The sequence below is a fragment of the Rousettus aegyptiacus genome, unplaced genomic scaffold (genome assembly GCF_014176215.1).
Source record: "Rousettus aegyptiacus isolate mRouAeg1 unplaced genomic scaffold, mRouAeg1.p scaffold_m13_p_8, whole genome shotgun sequence".
In the NCBI taxonomy this organism is placed as follows: Eukaryota; Metazoa; Chordata; class Mammalia; order Chiroptera; family Pteropodidae; genus Rousettus; species Rousettus aegyptiacus.
This window is the reverse complement of record NW_023416311.1, coordinates 88,343-106,819: the sequence shown is the minus strand read 5'-3', so window position 1 is coordinate 106,819 and position 18,477 is coordinate 88,343. Positions and strand designations below refer to the sequence as shown.

At 64.5% G+C, this 18,477-nt stretch overlaps 1 long non-coding RNA gene across 1 annotated transcript in view; it reads right to left on the bottom strand.

Annotated features, from left to right (window-relative positions):
• LOC107508843 overlaps positions 1 to 18,477 on the bottom strand; it is a 143,271-nt gene that overhangs the window by 123,584 nt on the left and 1,210 nt on the right. The gene's annotated exons all lie outside the window — the stretch shown is intronic.

The window sequence follows — 18,477 nt, the reverse complement described above, 5'->3', positions numbered from 1 at the left end:
ACTTCGCCCGGAGAGGCTCTGGGGAAACACGCAGGAAAGGCCTTTAAAGGGTCAAAGCCATCAACGAAAACCGCTCCGTGGACAGCAGCCGCCGTCAGCACGAGGCTGCGTGTAGCAGCACGTCCCGGTGACGAGGGCCACCGCACCGAGGAGCCACCGCTGGGAGGAACCGCTGAGTCACCGCCCATCGTGCTGGGCCCACCCGCGTCAAAACCACCAGTGGCAAGAACACCAGGCCTTGAGCGCCAGTGACAAGCCGCCCAACGGGGTCCGCCCGGGGCACAAGTGCCTGTGCCGAGGGCCATCGTGACGGGGCCCCCGGGCCAAGGCCCATCGGTGGGACACATGTTATCAGTGGCCCCTGCCGGCCCTGTCAACAACCGTCTGAAGTCTGAGCCCTGCGAGCCGGATGCCACGCCAACCTCGGGGACCGTCCGCGGGGAGGGGAGCCCGGCCCTGTAACCCTCACTGCGCACGGAAGCCGGCCGCGGCCGCGGAGGACGCGGGTGCCAGCGGTCGAGGGAGGCCCATCCCTGGGGCCATAGTCCAGGCTGCGCCTCACCTTCCTCCCGAGCGCTGAGGCTGGGCCCTCCCGGGACCACGTGCTCCTGGGGCCCCGACCACGTCTCTGCAGACCTCAGGGGCGCGGCGCGGGCAGACGCCACCCTCTGCCCAGACGGTCGGGACAGTGCTTCCTGTGGCAGGACGATGCCATAACAGGGCTTGACGGTGACAGAGGCCAGTGCGGCCAAGGAGGGCCGCAATGCGAGGGCTCTGGGCCATTCGGTGGGCCCGTCGCAGGTGAGGGGTCGTCGGTTTCTGCCCCCCGCCCCCCGGACGACCAAGCCCTCCGCTGGCTGACCACACAGACGGGGAGCGAGTGTGTCCGCGAGGCCAGGACAGTCATGGAGACCTGCACCGGGCATGAGAGGGAGAGCTGTGGGGACCCCGAGGACAATAAAGGTGTCTGGAGAGGCCACGCGTGTGTGCGCGGCCCAGTTACAGCGACGCGGGCCAGGAAGAGCAGGGGCCCAGACGGCGCGGGGTCGGCGGCCGCCCCTGCGGCTCCTGCGGTGGCCTGGGCGAAACGCTCGGCTTCCCAAGCCCCACTCCCTCGGGGGGACGCGGGAGCCAGGACCCACTCCGCACACAGAGGGCGGTCTCGTGGTCGGCGCGGAGCGCAGGCCGAGGCCCTCGCCCCCCTGCTCCGCCCACGGGCACAAACGACGGCGGCTGCAAATCGGGAGAAAAGGGTCTTCGCATGAAAACAGGGCACCGCGGCATCTGCTCAGGGGTCGTGGTGGCTCGGCGGACGCTGCTGATGGGTTTGCAGGGGAGCGACTCTGGGTCATGGGCCCTTTCCGGCACGTTCTGTCCCACCTCCCGCCAGCACAGCTGCAGGCAGCCCCCGAGCGTGCTGCCCGTCCCTGACCACCCCGCCACGCCCCCTCCCAGCTGACCACGCCCAGACCCCCAGTCACAGTGGGGTCCACCTGCCTCAGCCCCACGCCCCATCGGTCCCTGAACACCTCCCACCCCACCGCGGAGCCCTAACCCGGCCGGCACGCATCTCCGGGAGCGGTGGCCACCAGCCGGGGCGCACAGCGGAACCACCCGGAGACACCCAACGGCGGACGCCCAGGCCGCCCACGGCGACCGGCCAGGCATGGGGTGCCACGCCCTCACCCCCACCTGCCGGGAACCACTCTCGGCCCCTGGACTGGAAAAGGGCCAGGAGCGGGGAGGGGGTCACACGCTGGGGAGTGTGCGTCACATCCCAGCGAAGCCTAAAATCCAGAATCACAGGCGAGATCTCCTGATGTTAACGGCCGGTCGCAAATTCAAATTCCCTCAAAAGGAGGGTGTCGGGGGCAAGTGGGAACACGGGCGGGCGCACACGCCCCTGACGGCCTCGGCGTCTCGGCGGAGAGCGAGCAATCGCTCGAGGACAAAAACCCGCTCGCGCCCCTCGCCTGCCTGAAAACTCCTCGGTTTCCCCTCTGGCCAGAGGCTCAGACGGGGCACTCGGGGCTCCCCACACCCTGGCCCAAACGCGTCTCCCCACTTCCACTCCCACTACGTGCCTCCTGAGCTCTGCGCACTGCCCGGCGCCGACCTCCAGCCCCTGGGCCTCTCCACGTGCTGCCCCCGCCGCGGGGCTCGGGGACGCGCAGTCCGACCCGCTCTCCCCCCTCCCTGTGCGCCTCACCTCCGCGCCCAGAACACCGAGCGGTTCCATCCCCGGAAGCCCCTCGAGGGGATTCGTGCTCGGTCCCTCCCCCAGCCCCGCGGCCCCGACCGGGCTGCTGCCCGTCACGAAGATGGGCTCACGGGACGCGGAGCCGCCTGAGCCCGGCCACGCTCCCCAGTGCTCGTGAGCGCACGCCGCTGGGGTTCTGCCGAGCAGGGCCCCTCGGTTCGGGGGTTCTCCGGTCGTCCCAGCTCCCAGCCTCACCCCTGTGCTGTCCGTCCCCAAAGCCTCCCCACCCCACTGCTGACTCCTGACTAACGTGGGCTTCGGGAGGTGATGCGCCCACTAATAAACGTGTACGTGCCGGCTTCCATGTGAACGGGGGTTTTCGCGTTGGTTGGCTGAATTCCCCGGCGCGGGATGCTGGGTGGAACCCGGTGTGCTCGACCGCGTGAGCAAGCGCCGGGCTTTCCAAACGTCGCCTTGCTTCACGGCTGCCCGCGCTTTCTCTCTGTCCCAGCTTCGGGTTTCTGGTCGAACTAACTCCCTGTTCATTTTCTTAACTGTGTGAGGTAGTTTGTAGTATCAGCCTTGTTATTAATTGCATTTCACACGTGGGGAAACTGAGGCACGGAGAGACTGACTGTGCTCGTTAGGGCAGAGCTGGGATTTGGAGCCGGGCGGCCTGGCCCGAGGCCATGGCCTTCACCACCAGCCTCCCCATCCTCCCTCCGAGCTCTGGACACTCAGGGGCCAGACCCGGGCCGCGGGCCAACCCACCACGCACGTCTGCCTCCCCGAGGGGTGTCCAGTGCCCCGGCTTCCGCCCTGCCCACTTCCAGGCCAGCAGCAGCAGCGACTGCATGAGCGAGCGAGGGGTGAGAGAAGGGAGACTCGCCGGACGGCCAGGGGCTCGGGCGCAAGGGTTACGCCCCGCTGTGCACCCTGCTTGCCTCGACTCCCGCCCTCCCCACCCCTGCCCCGCTGTCTGCAAATCCCGCCTGCAAATCCCACTGCTGCCCCGCCCAGCGCTGGGGACGCAGCAAGCGAGTGAAGCGAGGGCCATCTTTCAAGAGGGCACGGTGATTCTTCCTTTCCTGCCCACCAGCTCGGCGGTCACGGTCGGGAGCAGCCTGCTGGAAGGACGAGCCGGCTGCAGGCGCCGGCCCCTGAATTATTAACCGGGCTGGGAGAGCTGCCCACGTGCGGCCAGCCCACAGCGCAGCCGCAGACTGCGGGCGGGGGCCGCACGCTGACCGGCCCTCCCCGGCCTCTGTGCCTGCCTGGCAGGGGTCGCCCTTCACTCCCTCTGCGGGAGCAGCGCCTGCTGCTGGATCTGACCTCGCCCTCCGCCCCCACAGCGGTGGGACCGACCGAACCTGCTCATGGCAGCGCCCGGCGGGAGCTGGCTGGGCAGGCAGACCTCTCGGTCGGAGGCTCGCGTGGGTGGGGCTCCGGAGGCAGAGGGAGACAGGAGCTCTGGTGAGAGCCACCGACACTGTTCTGGGGGGGGGGGCAGGAGGGGGGACAGGCTGGAGCCGCACTGGGCGCTGCTTCCCCCTCCAGGGGGGGCCTTTCATGCCCTGCACCCGCGTGTGGGAGACAGGGCATCCTGGGTGAAACGGCTCCCGTCCAGGCATGTCACCCAGCAGCGGCAGCAACCGGCAGCTAGTCCAGCTGGCACGGTGGCCGGACAGAGCGGTCAGGAGCCCAGCAACTTCCAGATGGCCGTGCCCCGCCCGAGGGGCAGGCCCGCACCCTCATGGCCCGAGACGGCTGCCGAAGCTCCGGCCAGCACACAGGGACAGAGTGACATCCTGACCCTCCTTTCTTAAGGACACCCCCTCACAGTGCCACACAACACGGCCACGGCCCAGAGAGAGTCAGGGAATCTGTTCTGTACTCTGGGAAGCAATGCACGGAAACAAAAATTGGCATTCTGCCCCCAAACCCTCACGGCTGCCACCCGTGGCCCCGCACTCAGCGGCCCTCCCATGAGAGGTGGTGGCTGAGTCTCCGCGGCCAGAGTCTGGGCTGACCCTGCGATCTGCTCGGCCACAGAAGGCAGGGGAAAGGATGGCCCACAGTCCCTGGCCCTGGCCCCGGCCCCCGGCCCCCGGCCCCCGGCCCCCGGTCCCCGGCCCACGGCCCCCGGCCCCCGGCCCCCGGCCCCCGGCCCCTGGCCCACGGCCCCCGGCCCACGGCCCCCAGCCCCGGCCCACGGCCCACGGCCCCCGGCCCTCAGGGGCTTCGGAGCTTCTGCTCACACCTCTTCACACTCTGCGCCCGCCACCAACAAGCCTGGGCCAGCCTGCTACGAGAGGACAGTGTGCCGGCCCACACGACCCGCACGACCCACCAGCTGACCGTGAGCTCATGAACGAGCTGGGCCCGACCCACGTGCCTTAGGAGAAAATTCCTGATTTCTGAAGAGCATTTTCAGGTTTTTTCAAACAACACACTATTCCAACAAAACACACCCACAGGTCCGGACTTGTCCCAGGAGCCAGCGGTCGGACACTGCCCCCGCCAGCGAGTCTGGCCTGTGAGGACGCCTCTCCTTGGAGACTGGCCGCCTTCCTAGCCTGCGCGTGGCGGGGTTAGTCTCGACCTGACGACGTGGAAGCGAGGCGGGTGGGAGGTCCCTCTTGGGGCCCCCGCACAAACTCCGCCCTTCCCCCCGTCCCCGAGAACAGATGTGACGCACAGAGACAAGAGGGCGGCTTGAGACGGGCGGGCCTGGTGACCCGAAGGATTTTTCCAAACCACGAGGGTTCACGCCAGAAAACAAGGACCAGCGTGAGCCCCCAGCCCTCCCAGGACGCCCCTCGACCGAGCCCGGTCCCGTTTGCAGCCCCTGCTCGCACCTCCAGGCTCCCCACTGCCCTCCAGGTGACGCCCGTGGGATCCGGCCTCATGCAGCCCCTCCCACGCGGGCCCCTGAGCCCCTGCGGTCCCCACACAGCGCTGTCCTGGGGAACCCTCCTCCTCGTCCTTCCTCCCCCTCTCCAGGGACCCAGGGCAGGGCCCTCCCGATCACACCCCGGGCTGCGTTCGGGGATCCACACTCCGAGCTCTCACGGCCTCCACCTCACTCCGTCCTTGTCCCAGTCACTCTGGGTTGTACCTGTCCAGGTACTTCCGACGTAGTTTCCTCTTCTGGGGCACAGCACCCCCAGGGTTTAGCGCTGAGGGAGGAAAGAGGGAGGGCTGCAAAGAGACTATACCCCACCCACAAACACTTCGGGGTGGGCACCCCCTTGCGACAGAGCCTCAGTCAGTGCTCAAATCCCTCCATCACTTGGACCTCAAAAAATAAAATCGCAGTCGGTTCAAAAATGGTGGGACCGCCACTCGAAGAGGGACGGAGTTTATCGACGAGCATGCAGGCAAAACTGCATGGAAATTCGCATCGGAACTCGGCTGTGGGATTGGCCCTTATTTACTTCCCCAGATGCCCCTCCCCAGCCCCCGCGGGGAATCAGGAACCTGCAGGTGGCCGGGGCGGCAGCCCAGGGGACCACAGACAGAGAAGGTGTCTGCTCTCCTGGGCCTTCGGCTCCACGAATTATGCATCGGGAAATCTGCCTGAAGCAGTGTCTTAGTCTTAATTTTCAATTCCCCGAATGCTGACCAATTCTCTACTGAAACCCTCTCAATTATTAATATTTCTGAAACAACATTTGTTTTCTCGGCATCTAGCATCAAGCCGGGGCCTCGCGGCTCGTGGCCGTGCCCTGCAGTCCCAGCGAGAGGCTCGGCCTGCAGCTGAGGCATTGGGGCGTTGGGGCTGTGGGCAGCGGCCACCAGGCTGAGGACAGAGCCCCGGTGGGGACAGGCCCTTAACATCTTGGCGGGTTCCAGAACTCCCAGGACAAAGCAGCTACAGCGACAGCAGAAGCCATGACCAAGCATCGGTCCGCGATGCGCCGGGCGTGAGGCTCGACCCTCGACTAACGTAAGTTCTATGAGCCCCACGGGGCCAGAGTTCTCGCTCCCACTGTACGGACGAGGAAACCGGGGCCCAGAGAGCTTGCTCGTGGTTCCACGCTTACTGGTGAGGAGGCCGGATTTGGACCCGAGTCTCTAACTCTGTGGCCAGCATGTTCTCCGGTGTGGCACAACGGTGCCTCTGGAGATCCAGGCTGCATACGAGGAAGAACTTTCTGGAAGTGGATGCAGAAGGCCACACTGCTGGGAGGGAGACAGGAGGGAACTGGGAGGTGGGGCACAGAACTGGGGCGCTGATGGCCCCCCAGAGTCCCCAGGTGTGCGTGGCAGGTGGGAGCCAGGGCGGAGGACAACCTTGCACGCCGTGACGGAGGTGCGTGTGTGCCACGGGAACTCTCAGACCCAGTCGTGTGCGAAGGGCACGGTGGGGCGAGGCGTTCGGCAGGACGGGGCACCCGGCTCCAGAGCCAGGCCAGCTGGGGCGCCGCCGCCCAGCCACCTGTGCCTCGCCCTGCACAGCTGTGAGGGGCCTGGGCGGGTCTAGGCGCCTGGCACAGTGAGAGACACGATCCAGCCTCCCTTCCTTCCCCTCGGCTGAGCCAAAGCCTGACATTTTCGAAAGCCTCGCTTTTCGAAAAAACAGGAAGAACAGAGAGAAAACAGAGAAAGTGACATTTCTCTTTCCGGGCTCTTCGGTTGCAGTGGAAGGAGACACCGAGAAGGCCTGAAGCAGAGGAGAGTCACACCAGGGGCACGGCCGGCGGGGGACCCGGGGTCATGAGGGCGCGGCCGAGGGGGACCCGGGGGTCACGAGGGCGCGGCCAGTGGAGGACCCGGGGGCCTGTCAGTCACAGGCAGCGGCACAGGGTCGGGTCCGGTGCCCCGACCACCCAAGGCCAGGCCGGCTTCTCTGGTCGGGGCTCCTCTCCTGATCCCCCACTTCCTGGCTCCCCTGCGGGAGTGGATGTGGCTCCCAGTGTTAAGTCCGGTTCTGAGTGCCCAGCGCCCCAACCCCAGCCTTCAGGCCTCAGTTCCAAATGCAGGTTGGCCCAGCCCCTGCCGGGTGCTCGGCCAGCCAGTCCAGGGTGCTGGGGGCGGGCGGGGTGGGGTACAGGGTCAGCTTCGGGGAACCCGCGGGCAGCGTGCCTGCCCCGGCTAACTGCACCCCACCCCTCGACCCGTGATGCCGCTGCTGCGTGTGCACCCGACGGACGTGGCAGCTCACGCCCACTGAAGGAGGTGGGAGGGCGTCACAACCACCCCAGACCGGAAAGTCCCCAACGCCCGCGCCCCACGGACAAACTGGGGTGCGTCCATAGCGTGGATGGCCACACGACACAGGCACAGCACCCAGCGCACGCTGTGCCCCGCCACTGGCCAGGGCCTCGCCCGTGACGGAGACCATACGTGGGTCACCCTCGAGGTGTCCCGAGACAGGGCTGAGGCGCGACCCCTCCCCGGGAGGGGCAGACACCGTGGCCCCCCACTCCCCGGGAGCAAGGCACCCGCCGAGCTCTGGCCTTGCCCCGCTCGCCTCCGCCTGCTCTGCTCACCCACGGAGCCGCCCACGGAGCCGCCCACGGAGCTGCCCACGGAGCCGCCCACGGCCTCGCCGGGGCCCAGAGCGCTGCCCACAGCCTCACCCCTCCTGATCTCCACTCCACTGCCACCCCGAGGCCCCGACCGTCCCACTAAGTTCCAGCTTCTCACCGGCTCTGTCCCCTCACCCTGGCCCCCTCCCCCCAACTCCCCATGAACCAACATCTGACATCTGCCGCTGCCTCCCCCACTGACCCCACTGCGCTAGGCGACAACGCTGCCCCGCGCTTAGTAGGACAGCTCAGCGCTGCCGGTCGCTGAACCAGGGAATGAACAGCCGGTCACACTCTGCTCGGCTTGGCCTCCAGACAACGCGCCGGCGGGGGGCTGAAAGGGCAGACGTTTCGCACGGGCCTGGAGGCCACGAGTCTGGGCCCCCGACCTGCAGACGACACCGTCTTCTCCTCGGCTGGAGTGCGGGGGGCGGGGGGCGGGGGGCTCGCTTCCTGGAGGGCCACCAGTTCCCTCGGATTAACACCTCACACTAACGACACTGGTTAACTTCAGTCACCTCCGCAGGCCCTGTCTCCAAACTGTCACACTGGGGCAAGAGCCTCGACGTGCAGTCTGGGGGGGCCCAGGCCAGTCCAGCAGCCCTCGCCCCTTCCTCCTCGCACCACCCTGACCGGCTTCGTTACACTGTCCAGGGAACTGAGGCTCCACAGGGCCGCGCCCCGCCCCGCCGCGCCCCGCCCCGCCCCGCCCCGCCGCACCCCGCCCCGCCGCCCGCGGCTGGGGCCACTCCTGCGACGGCGCCTCCTTCTCCGGCTCCGCGTCGCCTCCCAGGGGTCCTCCTTGCCGCCCCAAGCGTCACTGCCACCTGCACCCCTCGTTCCCTTCGCCCCCACCGGACCTGCTGGAACTACCTCCTGCCTCCTGCCCGGGGGCAGGCGAAGTGCTGGAGGCCCGGGAGGGCGCCGTCCGGAGGGCAGAGACGTCCCTGGACGCGGCCTCGGGCCCTCGGCAGTAGTGGCGTCTCCGGGGCAGTCGCAAACGCAGAGAAACTCAATCTGCCAAGTGATCGATTTACCAGGTAATTGTTTCACTAAATTTTTGTTTTTATTCCACTTATGAAATTTCACCAGCTTTTGCCACAAAATAGTTAGGCAGCCTTGGAGGATTTTCCAAAGTCCTGCTGCAGCCAGAGGGAGGGGACCCCAGCCACACTTGCCTCTGTCCTCCAGACAGTTGGGGTACAGTCCTGGTCTCCTCAGATGCCGCTGTGGCCACAGCCCAGGGGCATCGGAAGGGGACAGCCCCCCCAACCAGAGCTCGGGCAGCTGGACGCAACACAAACACGTGCTCCAGCCAGACGGCCAGTGCGCACGAGGCTGGGTCATTTAAACAGCTGCGACCAGGACCGGGCGCTGGGGGAGGGGGGCAGGGGGGCATCTGCCTTGGGTATGATATTTAGGGGCCTCAAAGAAACTCAAAACTCAAGATAAACACTGCAATGCACTATTTCTAAAAATCAAAATTAATGCCCGCATCCGTGGTGGACAAAATAAAAACATTCTAAATGAGGACGGGGCTGTGGCAGGCCTCGCTGGGGCACGAGGCTGAGGGCAAGGCCACAACCCTGACCCTGTCCTCACCGGAAACCTCGGGATTCTGTTCATCCTGGATACTGTTTTCATTAATTTTGCTTCCAAAAAAACGCCGCACGAAGTGTTATTTACTGACGAATGCTCCGGGAAGATGAAGGAGGTGCCTCCCCCCAGCCCTCCCGCTCAGCGCCTGAGACGCGGCGGGGGCCGAGGCGGCAGGCCGGGGATGTGGGGACCTGAGGCACGGCGAACAGCCCCTCACGAGTCGCAGGCAGAGCTGGAAAAGCCGGCCATCCAGAATGGCGTCAGGCACAGGCGACGAGCCCCGAGGAAAGCCAAAGGAACGGGCAGGTGTGAGCCAGCGAGGTGACGGTGTGCAGACGGTGACCGGCCCACACCCCTCGGAGTCCACAGAAGGCACCGGGCTGCCCCACCCACGCCCCCGCCCGGGCCGAGCAGGGAGCCTGCACCACCCCCCACCCACCCACCCCCCGTCGCCAGGCGGGGAGAAGGCGCCCAACCTGCTCAGAGCTGAATTAGCGACATCATCCCCACGGATGGTAGAGAGCTCCCCGTCACCCACAGGGCTGACAAGGGCCCAAACCTTCCTCAGACACTAACCAAGCACCGTCACTGCCTGCGGGCCAGACGCCCCACCACCACCAGCGACCGTGGGCGCCCAGCACCCACCGACCGCCCCGGCACGGCCGCCCGGGGGCAGGGCGGGAGAGGGCAGATGGAAGTCAGGGCTGGATGAGACATGAGTGGCCCCTGGAGGACAGGGTGCCTGTGGGCCCCCCACCCCGCCGGCCAGAGGTAGCCCCTAGGGGGGCCAGCTGCCCTGCGCCCCGCTGGGGGACCCGTGCCTCTGCTGCCGCACACGGCGGCCGGTGGCCACTGCGGCCGCTCGGCACCTGAAGTACGGCGGGCACGACGGAGGACCTGGACCTTCACCTGCAGTTCACGCGAGTGAGTTCAGATTGCTCAGTCGCGCACAGCGCGGCTCTGGAGAGAGTCACGGCGCCCTCGGATCGCGAGGTGCTGTGGGGCGCAGGGACCGTCTGGGCCAGCTGTGCTGGATCGGGCAGGCCGGGCACGTCTGCCGCACCGGAACCCGCAGGCCTTGGGGTTTAATGGGACGGGGGTGGCTCCCGCGGGGGGCGCTCGAGGGGGCCACGTTACGCCCCGGGCACACTGTGGTCCCTGTGACTGCTGTTCGCTGGGCTCGGGGGCCAGCAAACGGTCCCCTCGCTGCTCCCCCAGCCGCGGGCGGGGACTCGGCGCCGTGGAGGCGGCAGAGCAGGCGGTGCTGCGGGAGGCGGCTGGAGGGGAACACCCGCCGCACCGCGGGCCTCGAGGCGCTGATGGTGCTCCGAGCGCAAACGTGACGAAAAGCAAGACGAGGCCCCCGCCCCGGAGAGCGACGCGGGGCTCGGCTGCAACGGGCGTGGCAGGGTCCCGCGGAGCCCACGGGCCGACGCGCGATCATTTTTTTCTTGATGGTGAGACGCGCTCTGTAGCCATCCGACCCGATGCCTCTGAAACCGCTGCCCCCGAAGAGCTGGCTAAGCGATGGCGGCCAACCTGCTGTGCGCTTGGCTTCAAGGACGTGCACAGGGCCCGTGTCTCCCGGCACAGGCACGGCGGGCGTGGCGCTGCTCGGCCACGGCCCCTGGCGCCTGGCCAGCCCTCCCCGAGAAGGAGCCATGACAAACCAAGGCTCCAGTCAAGGAGTCGGAGGGCTGCCTCAGTTTCCCCGAGGGCAATCGTCTGCTCCAGGTGCCGTAACGAAACGCCACTGACTGGCAGTGCAAACACAGAGACGCGTCTCATCGTTCGGGAGCCTGGGGGTCCGAGGTCAGAGCGAGGGCCCTGTCCTGGCCTGCAGAGGGTCGCCCCCTTCCTGCACCCTCACGTGGCCGCCCCTCCGCCGCACGTGGGGAGAGGAACCGGCACGTCGCCCTCTTCTGGTAAAGACGTTGGTTCTGGCGCATTGGGGCCCCGCCCACGACCGTGTTTAACTCTAACTCTTTCCTTAGAGACTTGTTCCCTAAGCACAGTCACATGGGCATCAGGGTCTCGACGTGACAGCTTGTAGAAGGACACAATTCAGTCCAAACAAGACACACGAGGACGACTGAGACACCATGGGCTGTAACAAGCAGAAGAGCAAAAGGGGCCCTGGCAGCTCTGCCTGGAGGGACCCGCGCTCGCCGGGCTGGCCCCGCCTGGCATGACCGTCAGGCGGGCGAGGAGGGGGCTCCCCGCGAGCATCGCCGTGACGGTGGCGCGCCGGAGCGGCCGGGATGTCTGCGGGTGTGTGGATGAGGGCCAGCGCGTGCGTGGAGCGCCGCGGGGCAGGCGCGAGGGGCGCGGCAGGACCGGACGCGCTTCCGGGAGGCAGAGGGCGCCGCAGGCGGGGGGGGGGGGGCGCGGGACAGTGCGCACGGCAGCCCCACTTGCTCGGGCGCAAACGGAAGAAAACGCTGTGCCTGCGTGAGCAAACATACGAGGACGGTCGAAGGAAACCACGTTTCACTGATTAGCGCCGTCGCACCTGGGATGAAGGGGGTTTCATGTGGAACTTCCGTTTTTGCCACATTGTTAGAAGTTTTTCAAGACTGTATTCATGTAAGAGAAGATATTTACAGCATATAAAACAAATCGACAAAGAACTGTTATTCAAATTATATTAAGATGTCGTATGAATTGGTAAGAAAAAGACAAAACCCACTAGAAAAAGAAAGGGCAGAAGACATAAACAGAAACGTCCCAGAAGAGGCCGAACGACCAAAGAACGTACAGAGGATGCTCGACCTCATTTGTAATCAGGAAAATGCAAATGGAAACCTCAGCGAGATGTTGATTCACACCAGACAGACAGGCGAAGTTTAAAGTAAAACACCAGCAAAAGTGAGGCTGTGGAAGGGCCGGAGACTCCCGCAGCCGGTGTGAGTGTGAGGGGGTGGGGGCCGGCTTCGCCCGTCGGGTTTTCGGTGAGGAAGTCCCAGCACCGAGAGGCCCCCCCTGCCCGGGGAGGGGCCGAGCATCCCTCACCCGCCACGCCTCCTCCGTGCCGGGCCTGGCGCTCGGGCAGGGTGCAGGATGAATGACCACCGTCCACTGGGCCGAAACCTCACGGCCCGGCCGGGCACCAGGCCATGAAACCACCAGCTGGTGATGCCACAGGCGTCACAGGAGGGGACAGGCCCACAGATTCAGTAGCAAATGCCAGGCCTCGCCGTCTCGCAGATGCAGCCTCACTCACGGGGACCTGATCAGGGGCGTGGAGACTGAGGACCGCAGCATGGCCAGTCGGGGTGCTCACAGGCCAGGGCATGGCGAGAAACAGGGACGGGGCGGAGAAGTCGCAGGGCGGGGGGCGGGGGGAGGCGGCGGCGGCACTCCACCACGTGGGAGGACTGCACTTCCTTGCCCGCTAGCTGTGGCCACAGGACTCGTTTTAGCCACGATGACACTTGTGCGTGGGCAACGTGGGATGTCCCAGGGGGTGGAGGCTCTGGCCGCCAGGGTCCCTGAATGAGGAGAAGCCTGTGAGAGACACGGAGCCCGAGACGTGAGGGGTGCTCACGGCCACATCGTACACGGCCGCCCTGCCTGGCTCTGTCGGGCCACGCAGGGACAGGAAGGACGGGGACTCGCAGACCCTGCACCTCCTTTTCACCCTCCTCCCCGAAGCCTGGCTGCACAGATGGCGTTGCTGTTGGAGCCGGAGCCACACACCGGGCCCCCGACACTAAGGAAGACAGACAGGAACACAGGCCAGCTGTCTTCATCTTCATTCCAGTAATTTCCCTGGTCTCCCTGCGAGGGGCCTGGGGGGCTCTCTCTTCCTCTTTATTGCACCCTGAGGATCCCTAGCCCTCCATGGAGCCTGCGTTTATCCTGAAATCTGTCAGCTCCGCTGAGCAGCCATCAACCAGGAACTGTCAGAGAGAGAATCCCTGGGCACAGAGCGGCCTCTGAGGAGGGAGCCCAGGTCTGCAGCCCCCTTCACCAGCGGGCTCATCAGGGGTCCAGCCCCCTGTCCCCCAACCCGCAGCTAACAGCGGTGGCGAAACCTGCCTCTTGAGATCCATAGGGACCATATTTCAGCAAGTCCAAGATGCCACTGATTGTAGGGTGAATCTTTATGTGCCACTAAGAAAGAAAAAATACTGCCAATTAAACCAAGACATGACGTTTCATTATCACTTTGAACCTTTATGTGTATCAAAAGGGTTCTCTTGGATTTATTTAAACACAGATTTTTATCGCATACCACTACTGCGCATATATAAAGTGGAAAATAACAGCAAAATAAATTGCTCACGCTGTCTTAAAATACCTTGACATTCAGAATTTGACTCTTGTTTCTTTTCAACTCAGGGTCACTGACATTTGTTTTTCAAACAACATCATCGCCCAGGACATCGGGGAGTGTAGGTAAATGCACCGTTACCCGAGATTTCACTGCAAGCAGACACGCCTTCTTTAGGTTCTGATGCTGACACATTTTAAAAATCTTGCCAAAAGGTGTCAGGCAATGGCGACTGTGTGACACAGCCACCAGGCTGACTGTGAGAGGCCATCGCCTAGAAGACAAAACCTGCTTTCGCAACAGTTAGCATGTGGGGACGGGGGAAACGAACCAGGAATCGGCACCTGCCCTCCGGGTTCTGCTTCTAAGGTAACAGGCCAGAGTCCGTGGTCAGAAAGCCGTGGGTTCCCATCCCCGGCACCTCACTTCCGGGCCGTGTGGGGCATTCGTCACAGCAGGCTGGGAGCCAGGTCCCCAGACCTCAGTGGCTCCTCACAATAAAACTGTATTAGTCTTCGCACGGATCTACTCGAGGTCAGGGGTCCTGGCAGGGCAGCTTCCCTGACTGCCCAGCACCCGGGCTCCGCCACCCAGCGACCCCCTGGGGCCCTTCTCGGTGTGCTGGGGAAGGAGAGGAGCCCAAACATTTGGGCCCATGGGGAAGTCGGGCGCAGTGACACCTTCATGCCACAGGGCTATGAACGTGCCTGTTTCCTTGGGGGGGCGCAGTGCCACGCGCCGACCCGCGGTGACGCTCAGTGAATCCTCTGCTGTGGTGGAGCAGGACCCCCGAAGTCGCACGGCGCCCTGCCCTCCTGGAAGCCCTTTCTCGGGCCCCCACGTGCTGGGCATCCGCAGGCCCTTGCTGCCCCCTGGCGGCGGCGCGCGGCCCTGCAGCGGCCGGCCGGACCGGGCGCGCCCCGCCCCGCCCCGCCCCGCCCGGCCGCGGTTCCCTAGCAACCGGCCTCGGCGCGCAGGCCGCAAACTTCAGCATCTCCCGGCCTGGCATCCGCTGCAGGAAGAGACAGGGAAGCGTCTCTCGCGGCTTTTTCCTGAAAAGGTTTTCTCTTCCCTCCTCCGTGAAAAAGGATCACGAGGTGGGAGTGGGAGAAGGAAATGGCTTAAGTTAATTTAATCCGTGTCTGCCGCAGGCAACAATCCAGGAAAGATTCTTCCTTCTTTTTAAGAGTCACGGTTGAAGCGCTGAGGGAAGCTCTCTGCTGCAGCCCAGCGGCCACTGCGGGACCTGCGGAGGCGCCGGGGGAAACGGCTCGCAGAGGGTCGCCTGGAGGAACCGCACCCAGGCTGGGCCTGAAAGCTGGGCGGAGTCACGGGGACTCGGCCCAGGACCCCGGGGAGGGTGTGGCTGGTACTGACCTAGGGCTTCCTGTGTGCCAGGCACGTTTCAAATGGGGGCTCATTTTGCCCCAGGAATCCGTGAGGCTGATGACAGGCATCCCCACTTCTCAGATAAGACACTGAGGCCCAGAGGAGTGAAAGGCCCACCACCCTGCCACAAGCGTACGCTGTGACTGTTACCACAATACAAACAAGGACACCGAGGCCTCCAGAGGCTTCCTCAAGGCCACTCGTCTGCAGTCTGCTGCCCAGACTCCCCACCGTCCCCCACACATCCCTGAAATTCTCCCCTGAACTCCAGAAACTGACCTCACACGGCCACCAGGGCTGGCTGGGGAATGTGGGGAGCCAGCCTCCAGAGTGGCGGAGGCTGCAGTCCCTGCCAGCTCTGATGACTCAGGCAGTGTAGGAGGCCCTGGGGGTCCGGGGGCTCAGGGGCTGGGCCCACACAGCCCCGTCACCCGGGGAGGCAGAGCACTGGTCCTCCCTCTCTCCACCCGGGGAGGCAGAGCACTGGCCCTGGGCTTCATTTCGCCCACTGACGCATTCACACACTCAACCATCTAACGCCGGGCACCGTGCTGGACAGCGAGGGGACACTGGGGGACAGGGTACCTGACGATGAAGAGAGGCAGCGAACAAGCCGACCCACAGAGGCACACTAACTGGATACCGGTACACGCTGAGGAACAAATGGGATTTGATGACACCCTAAAGAGCACTGGGCGGGGGCCCTGTCATCGTCACTTTTACACGACCCTGCCTTTACAGCGGCACCTGTTCCGACATGCGCCGGTGCCTGCCCGGCTCCCCACCAGGTGTGCCAGTGTGAAGGCAGAGCCTGCCCTCCCATCCCCCGCCCCCACCCGGGGCCTGGCGCTGAGCAGCGCCTCAGGCAAGGGAGCACGGTGGACCTGGCACTGGCGAGTAAAGGAGCCCGGGGGCGGCTACCGAGTCCCCGTGAGGCATGTGGCTTAGCACTGGTTTGGGGGAGGGAGGTAACGGTGACGGTCGGGCTGCTCGAGCCCCTGCTCTGTGCCGTCATTTGCAAGCCTCTTCTCCAAAGACCTGTGTGCAGCAGCCTTTCAGAGACACACCATGGCTAATGCATTTCACAGGTGTGGACGCAAAGGTCACACCTCTACTGCAGGAGCCAAGAACTGCGGACAGACAGCCGGTGTCATGCAAACCCCCGCTCCATGGGGGCAGTGGCGGTGGGCAGAGAGGACGGGTCCGGAGGCTGACAGTTCCACGTGCACGTGGCTGTGAGCTTCCTGAGCCCCAAATAACCTGAGGTTGAATGCCCATTACTCTCTTCCTCACGCCCCTTTCTCACATGGCCTTGCCCCACCCCACCTCCAATCCACTAACAATTCCTATTGGTTTCACCTTAAAATAACCCTGAGCCCACGCACTTCTCTCCACGCTCCCTGCTCCCTCCCTGGCCTCCGCCATGACACCCCAACAACTGGAACTGTCTCCTGACTGACCCCTCCCCACCCACCCCGTTCTCCAGACAGCAGCCAGACCTGCCAGCATGATCGCAGGCCGAATCAGGGCCCAGCTGGGGCCCCGGCCTCGAAACTTAGAACCAAGCGACACAAGAGGTGTGAGCAGGAGAAGGGGGGACGGAGGGGCGGGTGCTCCTCCCCAGCTGCCCCCCTGCTTGGCCGTGGGTGCCAGGGGCCAGGTGCCACTCAGGAAGCCGCCGGTGGTCTCCTACAGCCTCGGCGCTTTCCGGTTTCCCCCGCTGCTCCTCCCTGGCCCCAGCAGGACCAGGACTGGCAGTGAGGACGCCCCTGCTGCTGGTCCCAAAGCGATCGTCAGTCCTCGTGAGTGCCCTTTGACTCCGCCCACATCCCCGTACACAGTCCTTCTGTTAAGCTTCCATCAGTCACGCCCAGTGCGCTGTCTGCTGCGTGCACAGCACCTGGCCGGTCTGCCATGGTCTAGGCCCCGCCTCCTCTCGCTCATCTCCACACCTGGCCACCTGGCTCCTTTCTGTTCCTCCAACACACCAAGCAGCGGCCTCCTCGGTGCCACTGCACTTGCTGGCCCATCCGGCCTGGGGCACTGGTCTCGGTCCAAATGTCACTCTTCGGGGAGGCTTTCCTGGTCAGGGACAGCAATTCTGTGGGACTATGGACGGAGAAGAGGAGAGGTGGCCGGCCGGACGTGGGAGTGCTGTTCAATTGCCACGACACAGACAGAGCTGCCGGTGACGAGAGGGACGACTCCCAGAGGAAGTACGCTTCCCGCCCCGGGGGGTCCGACGCCCACCTGGGGAGGCCTCTGGGCCTAATGGGCCGTGAGTGTGTAAGGAGAGTCCAGAGCGCTAGGAGTAATCAGACGAGGGTGTGAGCTGAGCGTGTGGGGAGGGAGCAAGGGAGACGGGGAGGGGGAAGGAGGCGAGGAGGGACCTGACCAGGGAGGTGGCGCGAGTCGGGAGGTCCCGTGTCGCTAACTCCTCAGAGACGGTGTCCCCAGGTGTGTGCCCCGCAGAGACACACCAACCCTGCGACCGCAGGGCCGTAACCCAAGTCCCCTTCCCACTCGTGCGAGCCTGGGTGTGCCGGCGGCTGTGACGGCTGGAGCACGTGGCCTCCGAGCAAAAGGGAGATGGAGGCGGCAGACCAGCACTTAACTGCCACAGCCCGAAAGGGACACAGGACACTTCTACTCACGGGCCATTGGCTGGACCCAGTCACATGACCCCAATCACTGGCAGACCGTGGGGGAATCTGGAGAAGCAGGTGGACAGGTGGGAGCACGGACCTTCGCAAACAGACGCAGACCCGTGACGGAGCGCACGGTAATCCAGATGCCACACGAGGTAACCGTGGGCCAAAGGGACAGAGCATTAGGCAGCACTGAGTCGCATAACGGAAACATAGTTCCCTGCTCAATTATCCCCAACGCCCTGTAATGATGAGAAGGTCTCATCTGATGGCAATACGTGTCGCGCACCCCTCTGTCGCCGCTAAGCTCCGTGGTCAGTACATGACGCCCCGGCCTCCGATCCGGAGCCCGTGAGTGAGACGCTCCCGAAACTGCATGTCTCCCCCTGGCCTGGCACATGGTCTCATGGTCCACGCCTCCATCTCACAGATGATGATCGCCTTCCCTTACCGGATGGCAGAGTAAACTTTCCTTTTCAATAAACGTTTTTATCTTTTTAATTGAGCCTATCTTAAGAAGAATATTAATTCTGTGCCAAGTCAAACTGTGCGGCACATGTAGTAATGTTTATTTCAGAAGGGGTAACACGTACTTCAACATTCAAGAAGTATCACAGTCTATATAGCAAAAACTCTCCCCCCAACCCCGTTCCCAGCCACACAGTTCCCCTGCCCGGAGGTCGCCGGTGTTAATAATTGCCATGAACACTCATGCTCGCACAAACAGCGCTGTGCATGCTCCGCTCGGCACATGCACGGGCGCCTGCAGGACACATCCCTGGGAACGCGAACTCCAGGGATCCAGCCACACGCACTTCTAATTCCTCTGGT